Source organism: Falco peregrinus, chromosome 8 (assembly GCF_023634155.1).
Source record: "Falco peregrinus isolate bFalPer1 chromosome 8, bFalPer1.pri, whole genome shotgun sequence".
NCBI lineage: Eukaryota > Metazoa > Chordata > Aves > Falconiformes > Falconidae > Falco > Falco peregrinus.
Window position 1 is genome coordinate 65170505 of NC_073728.1, and position 15697 is coordinate 65186201.

Consider the following 15697-nt stretch of genomic DNA (forward strand, 5'->3'; position numbering starts at 1 on the left):
TACTGAGTTTCTTGGCAGCATCCACTAGCCCTCAGTGAAGTCTCCAAAAGCTATTCATGAGGATATCACAAAGGAAAGGATTCTGAAATTTCTGGGAGACAAACCTGTATATGACACTGTGGAAAACATAGGCAGTGAGTAGTAATGTCAAAAAATATCTGTCTATATGCTCATGAAGGTGGAGAACAATATAGCATGCTCTATAAATTAATGTCTATATCTATTCTGGCATAGCCATATAATTTATAGGTTAACTTAAAGTATTCACAGAGAGGTGTAGTTGTCATTTTCCTATTTTTCGGTAGAATTAGTATTCACTGAATTGACGCATATATATTTTTGTACTTTCTGTTGCCTAGGGCTATTCCACTTCAGTCTTTGATCTTGTCAGATCTTGCAAACTAAGCTGGTTGGAGGTTAGCCAGTGCTTGGATGAGCGATTTCATAGGAGTTCATGATGCTGTGAGAATTGTTTGTGTCTGAAGATGGCACCTTCTGCGGTGAGTCAATGCTGAACAAATACCCCAGCATGGAGCCAGGGTGCTGGAACGCCATGGGCTCCATCTGCAGAGGATGTGTAAAATGCAGCCATGCAATCTGATTTCCTACGAACTGCAGAATGGATGTCCTGGCCAAAATCAAACGTATGTAATTAATCCTGCATTCAGATATTACTACTTTTCACCTTCTCCTAACCTGTCGCTGAGGTTTTCTGTGCATGGCTGCAGCATTTCAGAGAAGGATGGAGAAGGAGGTTATGTTGGGAGATGCTGACAGTTGCTTCCGTGCATGTCCAGTGTGCATGAGTGGTGTACAGTGCAGGTACAAAACAGATGGCCATGCAAATGTTTGGCCATTTAGAAATCTGTTAACACCCACTTGCAAAGTGTCACAGCCTGTTTGTACACACCATGTCCCACAGGCTCCTCCTTCTCCTGAAGGGGAAGGTGGTGCAGCTTAGCACAGAGGTGCTCGGGGATGTGTCCGCGAGCTGCCCGGGAGGGCGACCTGGGGGGGCATGTCTGAGGGCTCGCGGTGCTGCTGGGGGAGCAGCCGTCTGCGCTGGGAGAAGCACTTGTGTTAACGTGGAAAACAACCATGGAAAGCTGACCATCATTTTTAGAGCACTGTGGGACTTTTATGGCAGTGTTCTGCAAAAGTGTCTCATTCGCTGCTAGTGAGTGACCCCCTAACCACATTGACAAGTAATCACTCACATGGGTAATCCTATTGACATTAGTTGGGCCAGAGCTGCATCATTACAATTTAGCAAATAACTATTCAGTTGTTTAGACTATAAGTGTTTCTAATTTATGTAGAAATAGAAGTCATTTCTGTCTCATTCATTAAAGAAAACATGATGTGAATTATCACTTACTTAACATATGCAGAAAAAGGCAGATTTTAGACAGCACAACACAATAAAAAGAATGAATCTTTTCCCACCAGTGGTAATGGGAGATTCGTGATTGATGTCCTTCATGTTTTTCTCTTACCAAACTGGTAAACTTAGGTTGACTCGAATGCTGGCTGCTTTCCAGATAAGATGTCATCAGTCAGGAATACCCTTTGTTTAGAATTCAGTTAATTCTTTAGTTAGTGGTGGATGGGCTCTGGTGTGGTCTTGCAGAGCTGCATGGCTTTATGGAGCTAATATCAGCGAAGAGCCAAAAAATATTTTTGCTAGAGATGTGCTGATACAACTCTGGGATCACATACAAAGTATGGAGTGGCTGAAATAACCTCTTGTATTTTGTGTTGACTGGGATACAGCTCTGCTTCTTTGGAAGCTACTGAAGTCCACCGTCCTGCCAAATTCCTGTTTGGAAATTGGATCTCCCCTCCTCAAACCTCCCTGCAGCTCCACCCTGATCAAATGTTGACTGTAGCATATAGACAGGGACGCAACATTCGGCTGCTGCCACACTGTGCCCTGCGTGACAGGGAGGATTGTCCCTCTTTTTGGGTCCTTCAGGCCTCATGAACACTGAAGCAGGAGCAGCATCACCATGCGAGCTCACAGTCTGTGTAAGCACACTAATGGTCCCTGTTTTCAGCCTAATGAAATGCTGGGGGTTTAAAACTTCTGTTGGCTGTGAAAGTGGTACAGGTTGCCTGCAGAAAAGTTGGGGCCTTTTTACAGCTTGTAAAACAATTTTATACTGTTTTCTGCTGAATTGACTGTCTTGAATCTCAGCTGGTGGAGGGCATGGTAAGGTGACAGTGGAACCGTTTCCCTTGGTGTCCCTGGGATCACCCGCACATGAGGAAGTGCCGAGTCCTGTGGCCAGGGACTGAGACTCTCCTTCAGTGGCTGGTGGTCTTGGAGGTGAGGGAAGAGCTGAGAGGCCATTTCGGGCTTCTGATTTCCCCTGATGCAAGGCACAGCCCCCTCCCCTGCAAAGAGCAATACCTGGGGCTGTCACCGGCTGAATTACAAAGTGTGGAGTGGGTTGGGGAAACAACAAATGCCTTCTAAGTTAAAGAGGAAAGAAAGCAATGAAGCACTCCAACAACAACAAAACCCAGACCAAAGTGTTTATAAATACATATGGCACAGCTTTTCGGAAGCCACACTTGTATTTATTTTGATAGCAGTGCTGGAATGCTATTTTTGTCTGTTTCCCCCCTTTATTCCTACCTTTAAATACACAGTGAGAGCTTTCCTAATTAGGGAAACAGAAGTTTCAAAGAAAAGACTTTCCTTGTCAAGGCATTTTCCCACACTTGGGAGATGGATGCCTTTTTGATAATTCCTCAGGGTTTTTTTAGGAAAAAATGTGTTCCAGCTGCAATTTGTACATGATCTCCTGAGTAGCAAAGGTAAATAGTTTAAAAAGAAATCTCTGCAGGTAACACAGGAAGAAAAACAAGCTGATAACTTTTGACAGATTGGTGGCTTCTTCCTTCATTGAAATATTCATAGAATAGCACATCTATTTTCTTTTCATGGATGTGCTTGTTAATGCTATATCATCTAACCTGATCTGTATGGGAAGTGTATTTATTCTAGAACCATGGGGCATTTATACTGTTGACTTGTCATCAAGAATAATGTAGAGGACAGGTAAGATAATTTCAACTCTATTAAGGGTTGATAGATGACTTTACATATTTTGATAATGGGTCACTCAAGAGTGAATGATCTGAAATGCTTTTGTTGCATATTTGCTAAAAATGCACCCTGTTAATGTTCCCCCCCCGCCCCGCCTCCCCCCTGTCTTTCCTCTGTTTCACTGTTAAACGAGGGCACCTAGAGGGTTGCCCTGGGACAAGGAGACATCAACAGCCACTTTGGGCTCGCTCAAGGGACTAACGAGGGAAAGACGTGAGGGTGCATGGGATCTGCTGGTTCACAGGTGCTATTTGGTTCAAACAATCCCAGACTGCTGGTTCCCCACTTCCCCCTTGTCTGTAAAGAGAGATCAGTGTTAAGCATGGTGAGATGTCTTTGGGCACAGTCAGAACTGGGGACTGAGGCAACATTCCCAGATGCAAAGGTACTTCATCTAGTGACAGCCAACCAGGGGTTTATTTCCAGGCCTATTGAAGCAGCTGGTCTCCAAAAGCCCTCTCCTAGTCTTTATCCGGTGGCCAGCCAGTTTGCAGGCAAGACTATGTTCATTAACTGCTATTGGTATTCAGGCGTCAGAGGAGCCCTGCTGCTTTGCCAGATGCTCTCCATTTTCTGTCTGTGCAGTTGATTCCTCCTAAGCATAATTCTTTGTAACTGCCTTCACGACATTTCATCTGACTGATTCCCTAGCACTTCCACCATCATCAAGAATGTTTTGAATTCTGATCTTGTCTTCCAGAGCACTGGCAACCACTGCCAGCTTGCTGTCATCCACAAATTATGTTGGTGTCTTCTCTGCTCCAGCCCCTGAGTCTGAGCAGGAGCACGCCATGGGTCTCCACTTTATCTGTCCCCTCATCTTCATGGGGGATGCTAATAAGCGCTCTTTGGCTGGTGATTTTCAACATGCTTCATAATTTTGTTATGTTAATTTTATTTAGATTATGCTTTTTGAGCGTTATGAGAGAGTTTTATGGAATTGTGTATAAAGCCTTGCTAACTGAGAGGCTGTATCTCACACTGCCCCGGTGATGAGGTCCTTTGCCCATTCTGTATTCTGTGCTTTCCCTCCCTGCTGTGCCCTCCTCTTCCCTTACCAGATCAAGTTGTTCTTAAGTTAGATTTTATTTCTATTATTTATTCTTGAGAAATTTATAAAAACTTATATTGGCTGTGTCTCTTGGGCCACCATCTAATCTTCTAGGTGATAACAAGTTGATTGATGAATAATAGATTCCAGTATCTTTCCAGCTGCTTAAAAGGTGCTATAATTTCTAAATGCATCCCTTAAGATAGAGGTAGCGTTTGTCCTTCCCCAGGAGTTAGCTTTTAATCAGTCCAGTTGCCTTTACGTTATTGAAAGCTTCTTTTCATTGCAATATACAAAAGAAATATTTGGAAATAAGCCATTTATGATGTACAAGTGTGTAGCTTAGGGGCCCAAAGTTTTGGGTGCTGCAGAAATCCTGTAAGTGATATTTGCTGCTCTGGAAAACTTCCTAAATGTTAAAGTAGGCAAAGTGGTCAACTGAAGGGACTGAAAACACATACACAAGGAAATTAACTGAATTGCTGAGGTATAGATCAGTAGCGCAATGGAGATTAAAAGTCATCTTTCTGGAATCCAGATCAAAACTTCGCCATTGCTCTGATAGCATTTTTTTGACACTGGGGAAAAGACAGAAAAATAAAACCGGTCTCTTGAAAACATTCCAAACTGAAGAATAACATGAAATGTGATTTAATAATTTCAAAGATATGGATTTTAAAAATCCTAGTAAGAACTCTGAAACCAGATTTTTTTTTTCAGTTATTCTGTATTTATAATTTCAGTATGGAAGGTAGCTATTGATACACTTGCCTCATAATGCCTCCAAGACACTTGGAGAGCTGAATTTCATCTTCTTCCATTACTGTGGATACAAACAAAAAGTGGTTATGAATCACTCTTCATTGATAGAAGGAATTTATTTGTCCATTTATTTTACTGGAGTGTCTGCTGAAATTGAAGTTCTTGATTAATGATCTACAGGAGGTAATGCCGAAGAAATTTGCTTTTGCAACCGCAAGGAAGCTCTGTGAGGATGTAGTGGGTTGTGTATAATAGTGACCCTAAACAGAAATGGTAATATAAACCTTACAAACACACCAGGGTAGAACATCGTGTGGAGACAAGGGTCACTCACTGCTGAGCAAAAGCATTGCTCTGGCCACAGACTGATACGGAAATGTGTTGGGTAAAGTTGTTCAACACCCTGCTTGTCAGAAAGAATCATTAAGGTAGTTCTACTAGAAATGTAAACAGATCTCATTTGCATGTAGGTCATTGCTACAATTATTTCCCAGAAACTTCTATGTCTAACAAGATAATGGAGCTAGTGTAGTACAAGGAGGATCTGGTGGCCAACATTAACCACAGCTTTTGGAGCAGGGTCGCCCAGGGCTGCCACTGCCCTTGCTCAGGCAGACTTTCTTGTGCTACCTTTTTATTTTACTTTCTTCCTAGTTCTTTTTTTTTTTTCCTTGCTCAGCTTATCCTTTACCATACAGGTTATAAATTCTCCCTTCTGCTATTTTCTGGCCTGCACCCTCTTATTAGCCTCATGCACTTGCAAAATGCAGGTATGCCAGACAGCCACTTTACTCCTATCCAAGATTATTTCTGCCTGTAGAGCCATTGCATTCTTTAAATAGCACAGTTTTTCCTGCTTGAGTGGATTTTCTGAAATTAAAAGCCTTTTCAAGAGTGCTGCTCCATTTTATAAAGCATACATCGCATGGACTGTTTATTGTACGCAGATTTTATCAAACTCGTGTTTCAGCATGTCCTTGGCTTTTTCCACAGCCCACGTGTGGCCGTGGGGCCAAGGTGGGGATTTGTCCTCAGTTACTATCTCATTCTTCCCCCTTTTTATCAGTTTCGGGATTACCAGTGTTACTAGAAGGTAAGATGTCCTATCTGCGTGGAAGATTTTACTGAAATCGGTGGATGTGGCTTTGTGTGGAAAGGAAAAAGGTAGGCAAATAAATGGAATTTATGTGTTCCTCTTGCAGAAGCACAGCATCTGATGAACAACATCCTTATAAATACATGGGTTTACCTGAAAATGTTTGCTGCTTGCACAGGTACTTGCCAAATGTGCCCCGATCGAGCCCAAGTTGACCTACCTGCAAGAAGGTGAAGCTCACCTCCACACCGAGCGTGTTCCTCAGCTGGATGCTCCAGCCTGGGGCCGTTCACTGCAGCTGGAGGCAAAGGCACCTTAAAAATGTAACTAGTCCTGTTAAGAAGTTTGATGGAAGTTGTCCACTGAAGTCCTGGGCCAGCTAAGTCCTTCTGGGTCTTCATTTGACTTCAGCGAGAGTCACAAAATCTGTCACAAACCCCCTGGAATCAATACTTGGACTTCACCCCAGGGAACGGGAGGTGTGATAACGTGCTAACTGCAGTTCTGGCTTCTGATGTACCTTTTGCACCATCAGAACTGATGAAACATTTTATGGAGAAAAGAGAAAAAACAATGAATCAGGGAGTATCCCCCTAGGCTGGTGAGTACATGTGGTGTGATTAAAATAGTGATATTAACCTAAAATAGCGTTATTAACCTCAGTGGAGGCAAACAGTGGATTCAGAGTAGAAAAATAAAGTCCATGCAAGCAAACCTCAACCACATGGAAAAAAATCTTGACCATAAAAGAAAAAATACAGCAGCTGTTACACGAGGCTTTGTGTCTAATGGTCCAAAATACTGCCAAGCATTGAACAACGTTTTGTGTGCAGTTACTTCCCTATATTAAAAATAACACACCAAAGCATTAAACTGAAGGTATTTACACTATATAACAAATTGCTTATTTACATGTATGTCCTTGCTGACTGGCTGTGGTTGTTTCTGGAGAGAAGGCAATGGCAGGAAGGCTGTTCGGGAGAGATGCTTATGGGATGCTGCAATAGTTTTTGGCTGAGCATATATAATTGACTTAATCTTAAAACAATTTGCTGTATCAATAATGAAGCACCTCTTAATGGACTTTTGACTGGTCAAGTGTCAAGGCAGATTGTGTAGCGTGGAGCAAAAGGAGAGGAACAACTTCTGTCATTGCATAAACTCATTGCAGAGCATGAATAAATCAGCCTCTCTTGCTGGCAACCATTTCATACTGCTCTGAGACTTCTGAAGTTAACTTCCTCTGATGTAACATATGCCTGCAGTTTAAAAGCAGCCCCATCCTTTTAAGAAAAAGTACCTAATTTATGCACTGCTTTTAACTTTTATTAAAAGAGCATGCTTATGAACTCTGAAAGAGAGAAATAGCTGAAAATGGAGGTTATGCTTTCTGCCGGGACTGACATGAGCATCTACCCGGAGAAGCTGTCGGGAGTTCACTGCATCTCCAAACGCTGAAAGGCCTGCAGTGTTGCTTTGAGGTTTTATTTAATTGTATGAACTGTCTTCTGTTATAAAGGCTCTGGGTAAGGTCTTTCTTCACTACCATTCAAATATTACTTCATATTTTTGATCTGAATTTCACATACTGTCTTCTGGGAATTTCCATATGATTCTGCTCTGGAATGATGCTATTAATAATGCTGCTGTGTGCTCTTATGGCTGTTCCCCTGCCCTGAATGCTGTGTTTTCTTATATCTGAGACACAGCGGAGAGTTTTGGCACAATTGCATACATGAAAATAAACTACAGCTATACTGGTAAAACTCTTCATAATACTTCAAATCTGTAATTTGCTCATGAGTCTGGATAGCAAGGTTTCTGTGGCTGTAGAATATGGATGAAACCAAGATAATCTGTTTAGCAAATTAATTTATACACTTGATTAATCTTCTTTGGGGTGTGCATCACCATGCTCCACCTTTGAAAGGTGCTGAGGGTTTCACTCTGAGAAAAAGCTGGTAGATTTAGGGACAGCTGAGGATTTCAAAGCTAAATGTTTATTTGCCCCTTCCCTACTGGGAAAATCTGCACAGTGTTCAGAGTTTTGGCCATGTTGAAGGTTATAGTTATCTTTGCTGTTTAAAGATTTCCCTAAATCTAACAAGAAAAAGATTGGATTTGATTCCTCCTCAGAAAGCAGATGCTTGCGTTATTAAAAAAATAAGAAAAATAAAAGCCTCCCCCCCAATTCCCATGTTATTCCACAACAGGAAATACTGTGTTCTGAATAATCCAAATCCCAATGCAGTGTATTTATAAGTAAATAGAGTAGTTCTGTCATGTTCACATCTATAGGATCGATCAAGGCTGCCTGGGAGAGTGAGAACCTCTGTGTGTCAACAACAACCCAGTTAATACTGCCCTGCTGCTGACTTTTCTTTGTTTCATTCTCGTTTTTCTTAAATGCAGGCAACCTTCCTTATAACGAATGTCCCTGTGCCCAGTCATCTCTTCGTTGCAGCACCAGAAAAAAACAGACAGATGTTACGATTTGCCTAGGTAAGATAAATAATGATTAGGCGGTGGGTTTCTCATCTGAAGATGGATTGAGCAATAGAAGCCATTCTCTCTGAAATTTCTCTTTTCAGGTGGCTGAGAAGCAATTTCAAGCAACAGGGAAGTTCTGACCGGGTAGCGTTCATCATTTCTAGTAGAGAAATTAGTCATGATGTAAGAAAATAATGGAGAGAGTGTAAAAGGCAGAGTGATGCAGCATTTTTCTTCATCTTTTGATTACTGCGTTGCAAAAACCATTGCCACAGAGAAGTGAAATCTGCAGCACGGCAGCTTTCTCTGCAAAAAGATGGCAGCGTGATTAGGCAGGAGATCACCTCCTGTGAATGCCTGCCCGGTTTTATAACCAGAATACACTCCTGGTTTTGTAAACAAACCTTTTAGCAGCTTCTAAAAGGCTTTCCCGTCCAATCGCCCATGCCCCCACACTCCTGCTGAAGGAGCTTTTCTTTTCTGTTCCCTTCTGGTTTTGTACAGATTGGAAAGTCCAGAAGTGCAAACCAGCTGTGAAATAGGTGCCACACACCACATCTCCAGGACTGAATGGCTGGGAAGGTGTAACTTTATTTCCAATCCAGTTTTGCAGGTTGCAGTGATGGAAGTGCACTGTTCAGGTGTTCAAGGTTCTAGGGCCCCTCTGAATCAAGTAAACGGAATTATGAAACCAGTGCAGCCCTCTCATTGAGGGGACACCCCCCACCCCCAGTAGTAGGTCCAAAATCTCCTGTGCTTTTTTGAGGTACCAATAAAATACTCCTTATATATAATGAGTTATTCTTCCATATACGCTGTTTGTTGCTTATATTAATGGAAAGCATGGTCTCTGGTAACCGTAACTGGTACCAGTGCAGATGTCATGGAAGGAGAGAGCAAAACCACACAAAAGTCTTGGGGATTTTAGCTTGAGGAAACGGAATTTTGTAGCTGTATGGGGTTTTCTTTGCCTAGATTACAGCTGTTGCTTCATAGAAGAGACACTAAACCCATTTCTTTTGATCTGTGCAGAGACCTGGATAGGGGTTTGTGGTGGTTTCTGAGGTCTGTCTCATGCACCTTTTCAGTTTAACTTCTTTTGTGTCTCATTGCTATGGGAAAATTACTTTTGCTGCTTCTTCTATTTCCTTTTCATTCATTGTTTTCATATGGTACTGTGCAGAGTTGTGTCATTCAGCTCAGCCACACAGGAAGCTGCCAAGGTTAAAATTCAGTTTTTTTCTCAGAACCAAAAACTTGGAGCTGTTTCTTGTCACGCTTCAAGAACGGGAGGAGTAGCACTGGCTCAAAACCTGTTGGTTGTAGTTTTCCTATTCCTTACGAGACTTTAGAAAGTTTTCTTGCTCATATTGATTGAAAGCATGAACTTTTGAAAATTTTCTTGGGAAAACAAACCGGTTTTGGTGTTCAATGTAGAGTCAATGACACTTAATGTGAGGTCATAAAACTGTTCCTGATTTATTTATTTATTTGGTTTAGCAGTAACCAGCCTGGATAGGAGGAGTTGTGTGACGCTAGGGACTGAATGGTGAAAGTCTGGCCTGGATTTGGCATTTTCATTTTCCTGCTGTGTCCTGGAGTCAAGCAGAATAGACTGCTAGGAGTCAGTTCCAGTAATGCGTAGGATGCCCTGGCTCACCGCAGTCTGTAGCTGGTGGATGTGTGGGCGATGCCAAAAGGCTCGATCCCAGAGTTAATAAAGACACAGATATTTATTGATTTGTCTCTGCTGTCCTCGGTGATAAGCAGGTCTCTTTCTGAGTCCTGTTCTCTCCTCCTGCTCAGATGGAAAGTGATTGTGATTGAAAGAACTTGTGACCCCTAAAAATGACAGTTGGGGACATTTTTATTTTTTTTTTATGAGTTTGGTGTTTTTCCTCAGCTAACTGGCTGTGTGCCAGTTAAGCCTGGTTCTGGACCCCTCTCCGCTGTCTTGCATGAGCTGCAGGACTGTGCTTCCTCCAGAGAAGTGAAACAAGGAGCAGCTGCTCAGAGTATGTGTCGAGCAGCATTGTCACCGCCCGTGTGTGACATTTGCAGCTCCTGGCTGCGCTGGTTTGGGGGTGCACACATGGTATTCTCGTCATTTCCAGGCTATCTAGAGGAGCAAGTCTCCAACCAGCCTTCTGCTTAAGTAGGAAAGTTTATCAAAACAGTGCTTTGTCAGAGTGATGCTTTGGAGACTGTATCCTTTCAGAGCTGACACTAAACCTATGGAAATGCATCACTTCAGAAATCCCATTATTTCTTAATTGCAGGACACATAAGTGCCCAGCTTCGGACAGACCCGGGTGGGCTACAGGATTGTGCCACGGAAGAAAAGTTTTCTTCTGACCTGCAGCAGCAGCAGAGTGACTGCCAAAGTGGGGCTGTGCCATGTGCCCAGCTCCAGGCACCAGCCCACGCTGGGGACATGCCGACCACTCAGTTGGTGCTGTCGTCACCATGAGCCCGACTGCCTGGGTGCTGGGCACCTTCCCACAGGGGATCTGGTCCAAAAAAGCATCAGAGGTAAGCTCAGGGATGGCTGCAGGGGGGCGACCTGTGGTGGTGTATTTTACCATCACAATAGAGCCTGTAGGCTGGCTGGGAGCTTTAAGGGAAAGGCTTTCTTCTTCAGAGAGGACAAAGGGAATGCAGGTAGGGAGTAGTGATGACAAAAAGTGGGTGGTTAGCATTTTTCAAGTATTTCCAACAAACTCAGCTTCTCCCTGCATTGCCCAATCCTGGGATTCCAGTTCTGCACTTACAGCTGAAATTGCTGATGAGGAGGAGGAGGAGGAGGGGACCTTCCTGTGCTGTGCCCAGAGCCGGGGCCAGCAGCACCCAGGCACTAGCTTTCCAAACCAGAAGATTTCTTACTTTGCCATAAGGGAATTCAGAGCGCTCACTCTGGTGTCTGTTCCTTCCCTGAAATACCCAGTGGTTTTTGAGGCTAGCACTCCATGTGGAGCAGGCTGGATTGTACTTACAGATTGGTGCTGCCATGGTACCACAGCACTGCAATGAGATGCCCTGCGAAATGCAGAGAAGCAGAGACAGAAGATGTAGGGGGAAAAAAAAGACATTTACATTTTTTACTTGGAGGAGTAAAATAAACATGGGAATGTTTCCCAGGAGAAGAGCCTGTTATGGTATATCTGTAAAACTGCAGAGGATTGCATGTATGGTATTTGCAGAAACATGTCACTCTCAGCCATGAGCCAGTCTTCTGTGATGCTGCCTCTGCACAGACTACATGAAGCACGCCAGACTGATTTGTCCCAAACTGGCAAAGTACTTAACCTCCTTCTAATATTTTATGGTCAAGAAAGATCAAAACAAGGGGAAACAGTTTTCAGTTACTTGATTATTTTTTTTTGCTGATATTTCAACCACAAGTATCAAACCTTGAACCCTGGGTTCAGGTTTGGGCCCCTCACTGCAGGGGGGACGCTGGGGGGCTGGAGCGTGTCCAGGAATGGGCAGGGGGCTGGGGAAGGGGCTGGGGCTCCGGTCTGATGGGGGGCGGCTGGGGGAGCTCGGCCTGGGGAGGGGGCGGCTCAGGGGGGCCTGGTGGCTCCCTACGGCCACCTGACAGGGGGGCTGGGCAGGGGGGGTCGGTCTCTTCTCCCAAGTAACCAGCAACAGGACAAGAGGGAACGGCCTCAAGTTGCGCCAGGGGAGGTTCAGATGGGGGAGTAGGAAGAATTTCTTCACGGAAAGGGTTGTCCAGCACTGGGATAGGCTGCCCAGGGACGTGGTGGAATCACTATACCTGGGGGTATTAAAAAGACATGTAAATGTGGTGCTGAGGAGCATGGTTTAGTGATGGACTTGGCAGTGCTGGGTTAGTGGTTGGACTTGATGATCTTAAACATCTTTTCCAACCTAAATGATTCTACAATTCTGTGATCTCTGAGTTTACTGGAAAAGCCATTTGTGATGTTTCTACTGAAAAATTTAAGTGAGCTTTACTGTGCAGGAGGTTTCTTTAAGGTGTCCACATTGCTAAGGCAGCACAAAGTGGGTGAGGTTGAGATCTGGTCCATATGTTCCAGGATAAACTACTGTGCCGTAGGACTCTGCACTCAGACATGCCTTACTGTAGTCTTCATTGTATTTTGTTGCAGCTACAGTGCTTAAGTACAGTTAGTTAATAAAGGTAATTATGAGAATAATAAATCAGGAAAGGTCAAATTTTATGAACTGTGGGATGTTTGCTACTTTTGGTATTGAACTGATGAGTGTGTTGCAGACACGTACTGGTAAGAAACTTGAAGATTCAGTGCATTGTAACACAAAGTACATTTCTCTGTCTTCACAGCAGTTATTTGATTAGCATTGTTTATCTTGGATTCAGAACTTGGAGTGCAAATAATCATTCAACCATTGAGTTCAAACAGGTGATGTGGAGGAGTGTGAATGAGGTCTAAGAGCAGAGGCAAGTAGGGAGAAAGAGGTGGGGTAAGTAAGGGAGTTGAGTAGCTGATGTGGAGGGAATTCAAGGCTGGACAGTATTATCTTTTTGCCACCTAATTTCCCGGGTAATGTATAAAGTTCCATAAAGTGGAGATCTTTATGCATATAGCTGACAGGAAAGAGAACAAAGCCATTAGCGGGACCTTAAACCATTACGGCTGTCTGCTTACTGTGGCCTGAACTGTGAGGCATTTCCATGTGGAAAATAAATCTAGTAGCAGTATTTATTTTTACTGACTTTGGTTTAGTACCCAGGAAAGGCCCTTATGCCTTCTGTTACTAATTTGTCTGGATGCCCAGGCTCTACTAAAGTATTTAAAAGAAGTATTTGTAGCTTCAGATCAGGAAAAAACCCCCACTTGTTACTAGAATCATCTCAGCATTTGTACTGATAAGTGCCCACTTCTAAACTGGTGATTACATACTGGTTTTCACACTGTGCTCTCACACGCTAGATTTTCATCACAGAAAAATGTGGCTTATGTTGTTCTGATTACAATTCCATAAATGTTCCCTTGGAGCTGATTATTGAGCAAGTGGCCTTTTCTTTTTACATATGGTTAAAAAATGAGGCTGTAAATTTTTGGAAAAAAAAAATTCACACTAGTGACCTGATTTCAACTCCTCTGAAACTTTCTGAAATGCTCCAGAGGTGAGTGCTGGTGTGCATGGGGCAGTCATGACTCCGCACGTGACCAGACATGTGTTCCCTGCTCTGTACTCCCTCCCAGTCCATGTAGGAGCCCAAAGCTGCTGACGTGCCACAGGCTGCTGGAGGTGGTGATCTATTTGCTCCATTCTGCGAGGCACAAACAGAATGAAGTTGTTGGGTTTGACATCCTTCCATACCTACTTGCACGATGTTATTAATACTGCTGGGACCAGCTCTCGGGAAATGCTGTTGGCTGGGATCACAGCTGGGAAGAGCAGCAGTTGTCCCAGTGAGGAGTTCTCCCATTGGAACTGTTGAAGTGTGCTCATTGCTGGAAGGCGAGAGAAATGTGACAGCTCTGTTAAGGTCTGATTATCTCCAAAAGCAATAAAATATGTTGTTAACATGCCGAAAGGGCAATGCTCCCTTGTACGCATCCAGGCAGACAACATAAAGGCAAGAGTTATTGGAATTGTATCCCTAGGCATGTGATTCCATCGTGGACATTTACCCTGCATCATATATTGTTCGTAGTTACACTTCTTAAATCTGTGGAGCTGTGCTGTAGAGGAAAGATGATTTTATGTTAAGAAAAGTCATTAGTCCTTAGTCTTTTCTTGACCATGCATAGACTGATTGTGGACTTTAGATTAGTTCATTAAACTCCTATTTTAAAAGGTGGGATAACAATTCTGACCATAGAGGAATGTTGTAAATTATAATTAATTTATATTTCCAAAACATCCTTCAGAGGGCTTTTCCTTAAAATTGTGTATCCTTACTCATTTTTATTGTGTAAGCAATGCAGAGAATAATACCAAATGTTATTTATGAATGCTTTTTCATATAAAAAGATGTAAATTCACTCATATTTGCAATATTTTTCATTTGTTTCCTTCAAACCTTCAGTCAGATGTTTTTGTTTATAAAAGCTAAAGGCCTAATTTTTTCTAGCATCACTAGCATTATTAAATTAATCCGTACCTGAATGCCAAATAAGCACTGTGACAGGTATGAATTCAGACGAGAAGTTTCCAGCACTTCTGAAAATCAGATTTATGTAAGATACTCTGAGATGGGAAACAACCGTCACTGCCTAAGAAAGCAAGGCGTGGTGGTGCTGGCAGCGGTGCATCCCTCCCGGGGGCCGTGGCTGGGGACATCCAGCCAGGCGTCCTCCTCCCGCAGGTGGCAGCGCTGGAGGTCGGGCCAAGCATCCCCCAGCCCGTCCCATGTCACAGCACTTACCTGGATGTGATGAACCTGACTCCGCTATTTTCAAACTGTTGAGCAGACTGAAATGTTTTGGCTCTCATTAGACAGGTAGTAAAGTCAAATTTAACATCCAGCTCTGGATAATCAAAGAGCACAAAAGATCAAGTGTACTTAACATATTTACATCAAATGACTCTTTCATATCCATTGAAGAATGCCTCTTATTCAAACTGTACCCTAAACTGCTTAGAAATAAAGAGGAGCAAGGTGAAGGAAAGTCAGGAAGTTTAGCCACAAAAAAAGCTGTTTAACACTTCAGAAAGGGAAAAAAACTGATGCAGAAGCGAAAACTGCAGATGGTCGAAGAAAATACATCAAAGCATCTCTCTCTTTGGTTGTTTTTTTCCTAGTTTGGTTTGCTCTTATATCTTGAAACAAAAATGTTTTGTCAGTCTTGCCATTTTGGTGCTGTTTCATGGCACCACTAGCTAAGCTTGAAAGAAATCTTTAACTAGTGTTGTAGTGAAAATTCAGTGAAGTTAAAACTTAGCCATGCCTGGTCCATGTTCTCCAACTTGTACCTCATCTTTGCTTGTTGTCTGAAGTAGCTACAGGCTTGTAAACAAAACACAGAACAGGAATTTATTTAATTCTCATGACAGTTTCTTGTTGGAAAGAAAAAAACCCATCATGTAAAATAATTAGTGGAGAAAATAAAAATCTCATTTAACTCTCTCTCTCTATATATATATGCATATATATATATGTATATATATAAGATATAAGCACAGTGAATATTATGAACCCAAATGAGTGAAGCTTAGAAATGGGGGA

General features: G+C 42.8%; 1 long non-coding RNA gene across 14 annotated transcripts in view; it reads left to right on the top strand.

Annotated features, from left to right (window-relative positions):
* The window catches only part of LOC114011131 (uncharacterized), a 61497-nt gene that overhangs the window by 3874 nt on the left and 41926 nt on the right, over positions 1-15697 (top strand). For 10 of the 14 annotated variants that reach the window (XR_008748463.1, XR_008748465.1, XR_008748458.1 and 7 more), the window contains exons 2-4: positions 360-8526; positions 8616-8697; positions 10794-11046. This is a non-coding gene — a long non-coding RNA (uncharacterized LOC114011131). The remainder of the gene's footprint in view (positions 1-359; positions 8527-8615; positions 8698-10793; positions 11047-15697) is intronic. The other 4 variants (XR_003552900.2, XR_003552907.2, XR_008748459.1 and 1 more) reach the window with 4 other exon arrangements.